Here is a 12537-nt window from a genome sequence, read left to right as displayed (position 1 = left end):
AGTTTCTACAGCTCTATAAAATCGTCATCCTGCGCATAATGGAACTTGATCTCGCCTTCACACCGACTAAAAGCCTTAAAGTCCTATTTCCCGCAGCCTGATGTTTGTGTCAATTTGAACAAGACGGTGAGTAAATGGACAACCGCTCCTGCGCCTGTCTCCCAGGAAGACACCGGGCCAGCGCAGGTATATACGGGGTCGCGCCGTGCTTGCTCCATTATTTAGAAAGAGCCACGACCATTAGGGAGCTGCGATACTGTGCAACGCAGCAGGGTGCTCGACATCCGCGCTGGAAACCGCACGGCTCCGCTGCTGCTTATCAGCCTGTCAATAAAAGGAGATGGGGATGCGGCGCTGGAGCCAGGTGCTGTCTTTCCCTACCACACAGTGCGGCTCTCCAAAAACTGATCAGGCGTGAAGGCAAATCTGTCCAGTCGCTTTTTGTCCCCATCACCCCCGCCCCAACCCCTCCAGCCACGTCCCTCCCACAGCCGCACATGACTATTTTACTACTCTAAAAGGACACTGAGGGAGTGGTGGGAGCGCATGGCCCGAGCTTCTCCGGAAAATACCGAGCGAACACGGAACATTTATTTAGTCATTGTGTTCTTCGCCGCACAGAAAAGGTTGTTCAGAAATAGTTTCGTGACGATAGATATCCGTAATATTTGAGATTTTATATATATATATGAACAGTCTCGTGAGGAAATTATCTCATTATTCAATACTTTATTGTTCATAATATTTCAAAAGTATGATACAATCTCCAACCTTTGTTCATCATGGAGAAAAAAAAAGATGATTTCATTTCAAACATTTTGTGGCCAAAACATGCACAAGGATGTGAGATAATATTGTAATTCAAGTTCATATTGGAGAAAAGTTGGGTCTTTCTCAGGGCGTTCTAGTTATACTTGTGTAACTCTCAGTGTTTTTGAGTGCTGAATGAGTGAACAAATGTCAAAGGGTGTGAGTCTTTAGCAAGCACTGTAGTTTTAGGAGAGTTAGACATCTGCCTTTTTACTGTTTTTACAAACAAAGATGAAAGTTGCTAAAGAAAGAGAGGGCTCCAATTCGGAGTCATAAGTAAGGCTGTGTATCAGCAGGTATCTTGCGATATGATGCGTATCCCGATACATGAGTGGTGATATGATACTTGGCGACATTGTAAACTCAGCAATATATTGTCATAAGAACCATACGTTAAGGTGGAATATCAGATAATGCAGTAGAATATTATGTACATGAAAACGAGTTTATTGTTATGACATCACTGCACTAAGACTTTCACTTCAATTTCGCAGTCCAACAGTGGGATGTCTCACTAATCCACAAAATCCAGTGTACCGAAAGAAAACGTGAGTATTAAACTGGAGTATTTGATATGCAGCAGCATATCAAAGTATCTATGAATTAAATATTGATATAGCCTGCATAAAATATCAAAATAAAATCAAGTATTGCAATATTTCAGCCAAATTATCGACACAATATTTGAGCGTTTCACTATTTTCGTACACACATATTTGCCACTTTCAAGTTGTAAAAAAAAATCCACTTTTTTAGTATTAATCAAATGTTTACAGTTTCAAACTTTCTGGAAAATGGTAATTCACATGGTCCTCGGGAGGAATAGTTCCTTAGTTTTTAAAGGAGTTGCAACTTTGCCTGAATCAGTAAAGGGAGCCATTATAGTGTGGGGGTGGTGGTGGTGGGGTTATTGCACACAATCCCAGGGAGGATGCCAATCACTTGCTCAATGTGGCTGATCAAATGTAAAACAAATTGTGCAATGATCGACCTCCCCTCTCTAGCCATGCAGAACATTATGTCGCCTCATGAACTTATTGTTAACTGGTGATGGAGCAGACGAGCAGAGGACGCAGCGGCTGCTGCATGGAGCTCTGCCTCATGTTGCTTTGGAGGCTACAGGAAAGTTTTTACCAACTATTGAGGAGACTGAAAGCCCAGAGAAGTGCATTACAAACTTCTAAGCCTGAGGCCCTGTCAAAGGGAGAGTTGAGCGTAAGTCTATTTTTCACTTCTGTGTTATGTTCTTGTTGACGCCATCTTTCACCCAAAGTTGAAGCCACAGATATGTTAACTGCTTGCATGATGAACACAAACTGAAATATCCTCACCAACATGGTGAGGTCAGCCAGTGAGTGTGTGACATCATCGAAACTCTACGTAAGCTAATGACAAGAGTTAATATTTCACGTGGTTGGACGAGTGAAAAGCATTGCTATAGGATGAACTGAAGTCTGTTATTTCCACTGTAGTTGGTGCCTTTTTGTGTCAGTTATCAGTGAACTGCTGTGACAACCGATACATTTTTTTTCCTCAGTAAAGTTCAGGCTTGTCACAAACACTTTCATGATTTTTAAGGCCACTTTTATGAAAGAGTTTGCTTGCTTTCAATTGGTTTTCTCAAAGCATTAACAGATTAACTAATTCTGAAAATGTAATTGCACTTATTTTGTCGACAACAATAATCTGTTGACATCAAAAGAAAATAGAAGACAAACATGAATTCACTGGAAAGCACTTCTATCCCAACATTCACTCTCCAGAGGAGAGGATCGATCCACATGTCTCCGACCTAGTTTCTCCATCTGGCGAGATGCTACAGAAAGGAGGGGACCACCACAACTAAGACACTGCTCTACTCTGAGTCTCTGGTGGATGACAATTCTCTCTCTCTCTCTTTTAACTTATTTCAGCAATGAAGAAGTGAAAAATATTTCAATATGTGCTCTTTGAAGAAATACATATAGTCAAGGCATTCGGTTTTGAGTTGGGTGTTTCCTGAGAAGGTGCAGTGAACACGGCGCGCGGACAGAAGTGAGGAGGAGAAGGCATATTAACGCACACCTTTCTCCGCCGTGTGAGATGTTTTAATAAGCCTCCCACGCCCATGTGTGCAGGGTTTGATTTGTTTTCTCTCCACGCTCCCCGGCTCTGGATCGAGACATTAGCCGAATTCCCTCGGGGTGATTGGATGCAATTTGTCCGGAGTCGACAGGCACGTCCTGGATGTTAGGAATTCACTTTGGCTCAACGTGACAAGTCTGACTTCGATCTACAATCGCGTCTGAAAGTGCAGCGGGCGGAAACTTCTTAAGACATTAAGTGTTTTTCTTAGCGCATAAAAACAAGACCAGCGATTTTTAAAGGTAAAAAGGCTCCGGTTTGCGCCATATCCGATGAGGGAGACAGCGCCGCCGCGTCCTTGGGGATGCGCTTTCTGCCCCCGAATTCTCTGACCCTTTAAATCAGATTATAGAATGACGGGGATTTTTTTTTAAAGACTGACACCTGCCACGCATACTTTCCCGTGATTGATTCTGATGCGTCATGTTGGCCACAATAATGTGGCTGTTTTGCGCAGAGCGGAGCAGGCGCGTTCGTCTCCGCCTCGCCACTGAAGTCAGTGTCCGTGTCGCGCCATGATATGACAGGAGGGGGAAATGGGAGCTAACGAGCTTGTCAGTTGTCCTGACAAGACAAATGAGTGCTCATCACTCCCCGAGCTTTAATAACGTTTAATGGAAACGTATTGCGCCGTTCAAAATAAAGTGTGTCTTACGGAACGCACACGCCGCGCTCTGTTGGCACTTAATTACGCACGGTGAGGTAAATTACGCGTCCGCTGAAGGGTGTTGGCCTGGATTCAGAGAGAGAGGGAGAGAGAGGGGGAGAGACAGGGACCTATACAACACACACAACGCACAAATCAACAAGTCAAGACTCAATGATCCTGCGTCAGAATTTCAACACATCCCGTCTTCTTATCAAGAACAGCGACCAAAAAAAAAACAGCCCCAGGGTGAAAGTCAAGTCCAAAACAGGAGGCATGTACTGAACTTAATGCACGTTACGATTGAGCACAACGGGGTTTGAGCTTAGCAGACTTTGAGCGGAATAACTTCAGAGTGAACGCATCCTCTAGGGGGCAGAATGGAATGGCACGGTTCATTGAACAAAGAAATATACAACGCAAATGTAAATGTGTATCAATTACATTAAGGTATAACCTGGAAAAAATGGAGAAGTCCTCCTTAACTTCGGATAGTTTGCGTCTTTCCAGGCGGCAGTAAAGCCTGGAATAATTACACCACCATAGGGCCGTGATAAGCCAGGGTCCAAAAGGTCATTCATAAATCCATTATAAACGTCTATATGCTGTTAAGCATGAAAATATTTCACAGACCACATTCACTCATTGTCGCAACAGTCCAGTTACACAGGCCCATGACACAGGTTTGGTTTATGCAGCTGATGTTTACATTTTTTTTCAATGGCTGTCATATTGCAAAATGAATTCATAAATAAAACTGGAAATAAGACTGGTATCAAATTCAGAAACCGGACATGGGATGTGTGAAAAATGCCATTATTCTGGGAACAATGCTAGTCTCCAGAAATTATTCGAGATGCAGAGACAACTACATGTACGAGAGAATGCTGACTGAATGAGAGGCGCAGAGGTGGAGATCAGCACGAGTGAGCGAGCACAGTGAGTGACAGGTGACCAGATGGCATTTGTAAAGATCCCACTCCTCTTTCTCTCCTAAAGGAGGAGGCGTATGTAAAAATAGACATCATTTCACTAATGACATCACCTGGCCTGTGCTTGCTCTCTGGTTAGACCGAGAAACCTGCTCCAGAGGTTGTGAAGGCTAGAAGAACTAGGATACATGGCGCAGGGAGAAACACATTAGTGCGCACGTTGCTGCTGGCGAGAGGCGAGGCAGAAGATACAAACACACCAAATGTGACAAACTCACGGCGGATCTGTGTGATAGGTATAAATGGATGCAGATAACTGGGCTGTGTAAAACAACACACACTAAATCAGGCAATAACGACGACAAACCGTCTGGAAAATGGACGCACACATAGTGCAGCAAGAAGAAATCACTTCCACTCCCCTTCCCGTCCCCCGCCCCGCGTCTGGATGACAAATCATATCCTGGAGAAGTAAATATTTTGAGGATAATTGAACTGATTGTTATTTGCAACTTGCTCTGTCTTGAGGAGCGAGTCAACGCTGAGCGCGTAAATGGCTTTCAGACCATTGGCGAGACACACGTGTGGATTTATGGAGTGGAGACACTAAAATACATACGTGTCTGAGGGATAACGCATTGTTAGGGATATTAATTTAGCATTAATAATGGGAGTTCCATGAGTGAGGGTTGTTAAAAATGTGTCATGGGTTGAGCCCGCGGAGAGTCTTTAAAACAGCAAAGAGGATGAAACAATCCTGTAGTGTTCTCCGTCCAAATCATTTTTCCTTTAATAATATGAATAATAATTGAATTTTAACTTGGGTGGGCTCCACTCTTGGTGTGACTTTTTCTCATTCACAGCTTTTAAATGAAGTTGCACCTCCATCAAGGTAGATTGGTTAATGTGTGTGAGTGGACGCACGTGACAAGCTCCAATGGGCTGATGGCGAGATTTGCCTTCTGGCTCAGCTCTATTGTAATGCCACGAAACCTTCCACCATCCAAGACGAGATGACCCAGCCTGGAACTTATGTCTTTACCTCATCAATAAAACTTTTACATGTCCGGGCAGGGACCACCAGTCGACTATTATATTTGTCGCAGACAGGTTCATCAGTCCACCAGTGAGGTCAGTTATTTTATAGCGCCATCTCGATTAAGAGGAGAAATGGCTTCACCGTTGAATGTATGGGACCATTTCACATCATATTTGATCAATTTAAATTCCAATCTAAAGTTTCAAAACAAGAATCAACAATTTACAAGCATTTACAATCATTTACTTAACATTTTTTTACTATAATGTATTCAGTATTTCGCTACAATATATCTATATCTATATCTATAGCTATATCTATGAGGCTACAGCCATGTTGCCATGTTTGTCCACTTATGCCGCATGCCAACTGATCAGGATGTCAGTGACTAGTTGACTTTCACCATAACAATTAGTTGCAGCCTGAATTTCATTTCTTATTATTCTAACTTTTTTAGGATGCTAATAATTGTATTTAAATGACCTGCGTAAGAGTCAGGCCACAGCTCCAGTTATAGTTCATCACTGTTTTAAATATTTAATTTTTTAAACATTTTTTAAACGGTAAAAAGGTTGCCACCTGCCACGGTCCATACATGGTTACAGTCTCCGCAAACGGGCCTCGGAACGTCTCTAAATCTAATCACAACCGAACCGTAATTAGAGGAGTAATCGGCGCCGTAATTACCAGCCTGCGTGCGCACGGCGCTTTGACAGGGACGTGGCGCACAGGCATCCGCAGAGGCGGATAAAGTCTTTATTATGATTATTGCTGGGAAACCCATCTGGTAATGGTCTTGCACCAGGACCTCCTCCCCCCCTAATCAAGGTTTTAATTAAAGACGGTTGAGGGCCACGGAGAACATGAAGGCCAGTAATTAAGACTCACATTGGACCCGAACAGATGCAATCTTCCTTCTGCGCAGGCAGGAGAGAAAGACGCCCGTGTTCGTGGACACGGAGCTGGAAATGGAGCTCGGGGGTCGCAGGGAGTCGTTGCGAGCGCAGGAAACAAATTTAACCCGCCGTCAGCCGCGTGTTCCACGTCGAGTGTGAGGGAGACCGAAGCAGTCCATACGTGTTTGTTTTCATATTTCTCTGACATGTATTGATTTGGGGGGAGGAGGGGGGCAGCTGTAGGGGGTTTTGTCGCAGCAAAGAGCCCCCAGTCAGCCCACATTAGAGTGATGCTGCGCACTGGGCCGAGATCTGAGGCTGCGACGTGGACAGAAGCTTGACAACATCACCATTATTATTATTATTATTGCTACACGCACGGACAAGACGGTGCTGCGGAGGATTCTAACCCACTTTTCTAAAGATGCTCGTGAGGCGCTATTGTAAAGCAGAAGCGGCGCGCGTTATTTTCAGGATGTTATTGAACACTCTCGTGCGTAAAAGTCGTGAAGGCGTCATTTATCAATCTGAAAAAAAAAATAATAATGTCAACAATAAATCGCATGCATTTACACCCAATAACCCCCCAAATACAAATATTTAACGAAACATAAGAAATAAAAATATATATTGGAATAAGAACCATTGGGTTATTGTGTCTTTCATATGTACATTAATGTGTGCGATGACTGGTGCGAAATGAAGTTGTAAAGATACCCACAGTTAAAAACATGGCAGCACAGTGGTTGTTGCCTCGTTGAATGGGCCGAGCAGACTATATTCCTCAGCTAAATGCCTTAATCTTGTATATTTAAACAGGATTCAAAATGAGGGGGATAAAAATAAAATGGAGGGAAAAAAATGGCAGTCAAAAGACGGACTGCGGAAAAGTGATAGATAAACGCAGTCAGGTAGAAAAGGCTCGTTTCGTCTGGAAATAAAACGGTCCTTCATCGTGACTTATGGAACATTCCTGCCCCCTAGCGGCGAGCAGGAAGACTACACGCATGGTAGAACTGCCCCAGCTGTTATTGTTGTGGGTTAGATATCATAACATGCTGTGGGATTCATTTGCACGCCGCTGAACTGACCTGGAATATCAGGGTGAAACAGGCATCTGCTGAAATAGAGACGTCACCAGGGCAGGGTGGGACCGTGGTTTATCTGTGAGCAGACCATGAAGAGTTCCAGGTTCAATTCCCATCTGGTCTGCGTCTTGCAAAGTGGAGCATTTTTGGCTCAATCTGGATTTATATTGGAATGTGAAGTTTAAGAGAGGTTGAAATAGTGCAATAATGTCCTTATTTTAACGTTCAGAACAAACAATCCTGTGAGGCAGAGTCTTTATTTTATGTGATAAATTTGCTCTCTTGAACGAAAGGCAGTAAGGAAATGAAATGAAAGGACTTTGTTTGTGCATCCAGATTACACCAAGTCACTCATTAAACAGTACAGGCGTTTTCAACATATGTGAATGAGTCACAACCACAAAAGTTCCACCAGAAAGTTTGAAAAACAAAAATCACCTGTTCATCTTCAGGGTCACAAGCGTGACGACGGTGGAAGAACTGAACCACTGGGACATGAGAGGCTCGAAAACATCTGACCAACCCACTACGCAAAGTAGGCAGATATGTTTATTTAGACATCATCTTAAATCACCTGCTATCAGTTATGCATTTGTATATTTGATATAGAGTGTGTGTATGTGTGGTCACCTCCTTCTGGGGACCTAGTGTTTTTTAAAGGACATTTTCGCCAGGTAATGCCTCAATTTGGGGATGAAAACTTCAAAATAACTGGGTCATTATTAATAGGTTTAAGTCAGGTTCAGACCCCTGGTTATGGTGAGCTATTTGTTTTGGATGGTTAGGTTTAGGGTGAGAGGCCAGGGAAAGCGTTATGGCAATGAGAGGTCCCCACAAGGCTAGAGATAGAAACGCGGTGTGGTGTGATGTGGTGTCATGAGAATCACTGAAGACGGTCGTCGTAGCCCGAATGTTCTGACCACAGGAAGCACTCAATTATCCAGGACGTCCTGCTAATGTTAAAAGAATGACTTTAATTTTCCATCTGGTTGCATGAAGAGAAATGTCAGGTGTAGCAGACTGAAACTATTGTTTTAATCATCCAGACAGGCAGTAGATGAAGAGTTTATTCAAATGATGAAGGTGAGTGGTGTTTTCGCAGTGGAGCTTTTCTTAGTAAATTGTGCTGTATAAAGCCAACACTGAGTTCATCCTTCATCAGGAAAGTGGTCAACCTCTTGTGTACTCCGGAATGGACAAGAACAAGAATCGCCAGTCCACCACTCTCAGCAGGAAGTCAAAGCTCAAAATATCTTTGCCGCAGTTCCTTGTAATGCTTTTGGGGGACTTGACCAGATCATAACTTTACAAGCTTGACCATAGCAGTGGTGCAAACACAGTCAAATTATCACCATTCCACTGACTTAGTCCCAAGGTTTCTTACCTGTTCTTCTTTGGCACAGACTGGATTCTGAGGTTCAGTGAGGCAACTTTGAAGACAGGGCTGCCCATTTGGACTCGATGGCCGATTACTTGATCTCACGTGAAGCATCAAAGATGGGAATCAGCAGCGTTAAAACCATTGTGGAGAAGAGTTGTCGTCTTGAGAAGTGATTTCACTCGGGCTTCTGCAAGGATGATGGGGTTTTTAGGACAGTGAGGAACTAAAATAACACAAGGACAGTGCAGTACATGAAAGAGGAAATGGTTGATTAACATATCATGGATGTATCAGTGACAAAGAACTATATTCAAGTGTGAGCAGACTGCTCCATCAACATGGCTTCATGCTCTTACAGACATGAACACCGAATGAGACATGAGTACTGTGAACGTTACACTCCAATATAAAGTCTGCCATCCTTTAATGACCTGGAGTGGCAGCCTCTTCACTCAGAACGCAGTATGCTGAGGTGGTCTGGGCAACGTGGCCAATATTGACGGGTGGCAGTTAATATTAATCCATTAATTAATGAGTACAAATAATAATCTAATTTAATTGAACAGTTTGCTCTCCAGACAACAGGGAACCTTTGTCAGTGCAGGAGTTCCTGGTCCACTGATCTCACTGATGCACAAGACACGTGGCAGCTAGGATGAGAACAACAACAACAGACATGGAGGAATCCCTGAACAAAAGCAAACAAAAGCATCTGTTTGTTTTGGTTCAGGGATGTTTTTCACTACACAATGGCCAGGGTTTCCACTACTCTGAATGTTCTTGAAATTCTTATACAATTAAAATTCTTATACAAATATTTTCAAGACATTAAAAGAGCTTTAGTTTAAATAAGGTGATATAAAATCTTGAATATAGCCACCATCGTGATTTATTGTGCTATTGTCAAAGTGAAAATAAACAATATTTTGTTGTTTAAATGTATGTATGGGTCCATCATTTGATTCAGTCATATACCACCTTCATTCAAATTGAAAAATGTGGCTTCTTGAAGCAAATATTCTTATCCAATTAAACTGCGATTAATTGAGATTAATTCTCAATCACTGTAAAGGTTCCACTGCAACGTAGAGACCCGTGTCTGTAAGAGTCTGCTCTCACCTGGCTGCAGCATGAAGAACAAACAAATCCACTGAGCCTTCATTGCAGGGTGTATAGGGATGGTAAATACAGGTTCCTCTCCCTCCGCCCAAACCACAAACCCTCATCCCTCAGCACAATATATGTTAAAAAACTCACTCTATGACGCCTATCTGCGAAGTGGTGGAGGCTTTAATACAAGACATGGTGTCATTTCCATGATTGTGGGAGAGTTCCTTCAACACACTCAGTCCTGTTGTCTGTCGCCAACTGAATCAGGTGGAAAACAACACACTGGATTTGCTCATTCTAAAAACAATGAAAACGATAGCCTTTTCCCTGCTTCAGTTTATGTTACAGCGCTTTACATGCTGTAGACAACTCTGGACACATGGACAAGCAGAACAGGGCCCCTTTAAGACTGATCTGTAACATCTGCACTCTGGCAGGAGAACACACCAATGTGCATGAACACAGCCAAATTGGAAAAGCAAAGCAGAACCAAGTCAAATCCTGCTGACCCAAGTTTGATATGAGAAAGATCCGCTCATGTTCCAACAATCGATCCCTCTCCGATGAGGTATTAACATGACAGTCGTGAAGGATGTGATCATGTTGAAGCTTTGTTTTTGCGCGTATGTTGTGTGGAAGAAGCCAAGCATGTGAGCTTGTCAGGGTCCAGTACACGGGGGCTACTCTGGGTCTAACACAAAGAAGAGCTACTGAGCACAGTGGAAGACTGTGCGGCCAGTTTACCTTCGGGCCCACTTTTCACTGATGGCCTTGTGTGATCGATTGGTGACCTGTCCCGGGATCAGGCCAGGCCCCTCGCCCATATGCCAAAACTGTCTCTTTGACCCTGCTCAGGTTGCTCTGTAGACAACATTATGATAGACGTGTACTGCAAAATAAAGTTTGGCAATCACTGTCACAAACACTTTGCGGTTTCTTGTTTTAAATGGAAATCTGTTCCCTTTGAGAAGCTCTGTCTTCCCCAGTCCTCATCTCTTTCTAGGCATGTGACCAGACAAGCATTTACTTGACAATGCCCGCCTTTAAGTGCAGCCTTTAAGTGCAGTGTTTTTATCCACACCTAAGATAGCTGCCGACCGGGACAATTTAACAGGCAATTTAACTGACCGTGTGTTAGTGAAGCTGTCTGAGTCCCACTCTCTGCCAGAACGCCATGGCATGATGGATGTCGGCAGTATGGGCTCTGTGAGGAGACACACAAACACACACACACAATGCCGGTGAATGCACAGAGATACCCAGACACACTGGCCTGCCATATTTCCCCCCCATACAAACACATATGGGCCTATCCACAGCCAACCCCTTTCCATTAAGTCGACATCTTGTGCTGGCGGTTGGAACAGTGCGGGGCTGGAGGCAGGTCGTCCAAATCCGTCAGTAAGAGGAGGCAGAGGCGTTTGTCATCCTCCTCTCTGGGCACGGTCCTCCTGGAAGAGAGAGAGGGGGGACGGTGGGTGGTGGAGCAGAGCAGCATCTGGCTCTGTAGCTCCAGCTGCAGGGAGAGAGAGGGGACAGGAGCCGTGCTGCCACCCAAGGGAGACGCTCCTTTTGAAGCCAAAACTCCACCGCAAACCAGGTCTGCGGAGAAATCCGCTCAGATGTTTAAAGGAGATCTGCACTTGAGAGGAAGCAAACGAAAATGCACAGAAGCAAAGAATCAAGACATCCTCCTGATGTTGATCTCATATTACTTACAGTCACTTCACAATAGTGGTGTTTTGTTTTTCTGATGAAGGTAAAAGGAGACATTATGGGGAAAAATACTGAAAAAAACAACATTAAGAACTTCAATAATTTGTCAAAACTGATTTTGAAAATTAAATCTTCTGACTCAAAAGTCCAGAATCTTTAAATATATGACTGAGCAGCTATTTAAGATGAGAGCATTTGCACTGAAAATAATGCCACTACTATGGTAAAATGGACATAAACAAACCTAATCCTAATCCTAATTCACTGAAATTAGAAATCACAATTGCAGTCATTAAAATGTCGATACGGTCCAAAATAATTCTACTATTTATTGAGGAGAAGTCAGGTGTTCAAACATAACTGTGCTTTGTCAATTGCAATTTTGGGTGAATATCTGCCAGACAGAAAAATGTCTGAGCGGCAAGTCATATAGAGTCTGAGAGGTTTACACCTATAGGAAACCTTTCGAGGTTAACCTCCGACCTCATGAGCAGTTTAATTCCTCAATGATAAAAGCATCACTCGAACATTTATCGAACTTACGATATCGACTCTTTACTGTACTCTAGTGATGGGTAGCTGAGGTATCATGAAACAGTGTCCTAATTTTTAGACGCCATGAGATGGTGCTTTTGGTCTAGAAATGATGTGAGGTTTCATTGAATTAGTTGTTCAAGTCCAAACATCTTACAGCAGACAGCGCCATCTGGTGGCCTCTGAAAATCAGGACACTGTTTCATGAAGCCTCATCAACCCATCACTACTATACTCTACTTTAAGAACCATTTCACAGGT

Source organism: Synchiropus splendidus, chromosome 5, assembly GCF_027744825.2.
Source record: "Synchiropus splendidus isolate RoL2022-P1 chromosome 5, RoL_Sspl_1.0, whole genome shotgun sequence".
NCBI classification, from domain to species: domain Eukaryota; kingdom Metazoa; phylum Chordata; class Actinopteri; order Syngnathiformes; family Callionymidae; genus Synchiropus; species Synchiropus splendidus.
Note: the sequence above shows the minus strand (reverse complement) of the source record.